At 43.2% G+C, this 3331-nt stretch overlaps 1 pseudogene; it reads left to right on the top strand.

Moving 5' to 3' along the window:
* Nucleotides 1-814: 814 nt before the first annotated feature.
* On the top strand, nt 815-1248 carry LOC104998495 (annotated as a pseudogene).
* The last annotated feature ends 2083 nt before the right edge of the window (nt 1249-3331 follow it).

Below are 3331 nucleotides of genomic sequence, written 5' to 3'. Positions count from 1 at the left end.
TCAGGCAAAAATAATGGGTATCAGGAATCTTAGTTTCAGCAGGACAGTTGGCTAAATTTCTCACGAGTATAGAAACAAGCCAAAAAGCAAGAGACTCAGTGCTATACAAGCTTAACCCATTACTAACTAAACAACACTGGATAAATGAAGTAAGCTTCCTCCCCTACTTTCTGTGTTATATGTAAATGTGGAGAAAGAAGGTGAACTAGATGAACTTTAATATTCCTTGAAGTCCTGATTAGTCTTCATCTTAAAAAAAAATTATTGTGGGCTCGTGAAATTAAAAGTAGATTCATAGCTAGTACAGCCACTGTATCAAAAGACTGTCAATAATTGATAACCTAAAGATAGTCTCTGGATAGGCAGCCCTTGACTTTATATAAGATGTCATTGTGAAACAGGTAAGCACAAAATCTGACTCCCTGTTAGATCTGTTTCTTTTACTTTAACCTTTGCTTTCCATTACCTGTTGCTCAGCTGGTTAAGAATCTACCTGCAATATGGGAGACCTGGGTTTGATCCCTGGGTTGGGAAGATCTCCAGGAGAAGGAACGGGTACCCACTCCAGTATTTTGGCCTGGAGAATTCCGTGGACTGCGTAGTCCATGGGGTCGCAAAGAGTCGGACACTGAGGACTTTCACTTTTTGTTACTTTTGTTGCTATAATCAGTAAAAAGATGCTGTCTATGGTGCGGGCAATTCGAACAGCACCCAGCCAGGGCACGCGGCCGGGGAGCCCCGGCCCTCTCAGCCTCTGCCCCGGTACCCAGAAAATCTAGAAGGAGCTGTGGGGCCGCAGCCCTGCGCGCCCACCATGGGCCTGAGCCGCCGGAGACGAAAGCCCAAAACACCAAGGAGGCACCCTGCGAGCCTGGCTCCCACTGCCCGCCAGACCCCCTGTCCTTAGGCACGTCCTCCTGTCCACTTGCTCGCCAGAGACAGAGATCCGAACTCTTCAGAAGACCACACACCTGCTGTTAAGAAAGACCCCCTTCTGCCGCCTGACAGGAGAAATATGTGTTCAATTCACTCGTTGTGTGGACTTCAGTTGGCAAGCCCAGGCCCTGTTGGCCCTACAAGAGGCGGCAGAAGCGTTTCTAGTTCATCTCTTCGAGGATGCCTATCTCCTCTCCTTACAGGCCGGCTGCGTCACGCTCTTCCCGAAGGATGTGCAGCTGGCCCGGAGGATCCGAGGCATTCAGGAAGGGCTTGGCTGAGCTCTGGCCACCCGCCCAAGTCTCTGGTTGATACCAGAGCTTCTGCCTGTAGCCAGGACCAGATCCACGGAATACAAGGTGTTGCCTGGACTTGCTCTCTCGAAGCAGAGCGTGCGAGTTGCTTTCGTAGTTAGTTGTTTTTTAGAAGAAGACTGCATGGCTTTCCTCTGTAACAGAGGTAATATATGAGAGAATCAACACATTCCAGAAATCCTGAGAATAATTTTCAGATGAAGAGACTCTAAGGTTGACTTCACTTTGCAAGTTATTCATGTGACTGATGATTTGGAAGACATTAGATTTTCTAGGTTATGGGCAAAAAGGATATTTACTGGGTATTTTACATCTTCTTGTACCATTTAAATTTTTTACCATATATATATATATATAATTTACTTTTATTTAAAACATGATGGAAAAAAATAAGACCAGTCAGTTGCATGGAACAGCCTGGTGCATCCAGCTTACAAATCTCTGTCCTTCAGATTGACTTCATCATTAACGGCAGAAGCAAGTTTGTCTGTGGACTGTACCTGTCATCAGATTATACAGCTTTTCAAAAACTCAGTTGGGATGAAAATAGAAAATTGTTAAGGTTTGATATTCTGGCTCCTTCTGGTAAATTCCTGCCAAAAATCATTCAGAAATTCCAACTTGTAGAATTTATTTTATTCTTTATTTGCAAATCATAGACAATGCATCATAATTTATACTTCAGAATTTTTCATTCCAGGATTTTTAAAGAGCCTTTTCAATGATTTTACAGGTATTTTTATAACTTCCTTGTGGAGAGATAATAAAAATAATTCTTAATGAAAAAAAATTGAAGCAAAGGTACTGTTATACATAGATTATACTGTGTTCTTTGTGTGTTAGCATTAAATTCTTCATTTGGACACTTTGCCAACAACCACAACTTAAACAAGAGAATTGAGGGATGTATCTTTGCCTCCAGTGGAGTAGAGTATGAGCCGATAAAATCCTTGCCCTTCTCTTGTAACTGAAAGCAGTTTAAGAGACTTCCAGGGAAATAGGAAGTGCCACCCTAAGACGTTTAGATACTGTGTGTGATGAAAATGATTAGTGAGGGCGGGTACTAATAACGATGCGTCAGCCAACTGAATTCAAACTAAAGGGAAGGACCAAGTTCTGTTGTTTGATAAATTTTAACCCTTTGTAAAAACCTTTTCCTCTTCGACATCAACTCATTTTTATGTAAGCATTGGAATAAAGCTTATCTATGAATACAAAAAAAAAAAAAAAGATGCTGTCTATAGCTATAAGCCTACATGATGACCTTGGGGAACCCTGCTCCTCTACCTGAATGTTAAAGTTCCTTTGTTCAGCTCACAGGGAGACTTTCTGACCTTGCCTGTCTGTGAAAGGCTACAGGAAAGAAGAAATTAACACATCCCCTCCCCCAGGCTTTTCTTTACTTCCTCACCTCCTCTTTGCTCTATAAAAGAAACTAGCACCCAGACCCTCATAAGATGACACTCTAGGACCCTAGACTGCCATCTTCTCAGATGCTCGACTTTCTGAAAAAAGCAACTTTAGTTCAGTTCAGTCGCTCAGTCGTGTCCGACTCTTTGCGACCCCGCAAAGAATGAATCGCAGCATGCCAGGCCTCCCTGTCCATCACCAACTCCCGGAGTTCACTCAGACTCAGGTCCATCAAGTCAGTGATGCCATCCAGCCATCTCATCCTCTGTCATCCCCTTCTCCTCCTGCCCTCAATCCCTCCCAGCATCAGAGTCTTTTCCAATGAGTCAACTCTTCATATGAGGTGGCCAAAGTACTGGAGTTTCAGCTTTAGCATCATTCCTTCCAAAGAAATCCCAGGGCTGATCTCCTTCAAAATGGACTGGTTGGATCTCCTTGCAGTCCAAGGGACTCTCAAGTGTCTTCTCCAACACCACAGTTCAAAAGCATCAATTCTTCAGTGCTCAGCCTTCTTCACAGTCCAACTCTCACATCCATACATGACCACAGGAAAAACCATAGCTTGACTAGATGGACCTTTGTTGGCAAAGTAATGTCTTTGCTTTTGAATATGCTATCTAGGTTGGTCATAACTTTCCTTCCAAGGAGTAATCGTCTTTTAATTTCATGGC

Source organism: Bison bison, unplaced genomic scaffold (assembly GCF_000754665.1).
Source record: "Bison bison bison isolate TAMUID 2011002044 unplaced genomic scaffold, Bison_UMD1.0 scf7180017864330, whole genome shotgun sequence".
NCBI classification, from domain to species: domain Eukaryota; kingdom Metazoa; phylum Chordata; class Mammalia; order Artiodactyla; family Bovidae; genus Bison; species Bison bison.
The sequence above is the reverse complement of the archived record's forward strand: the minus strand, read 5'-3'. Positions and strand labels throughout refer to the sequence as shown.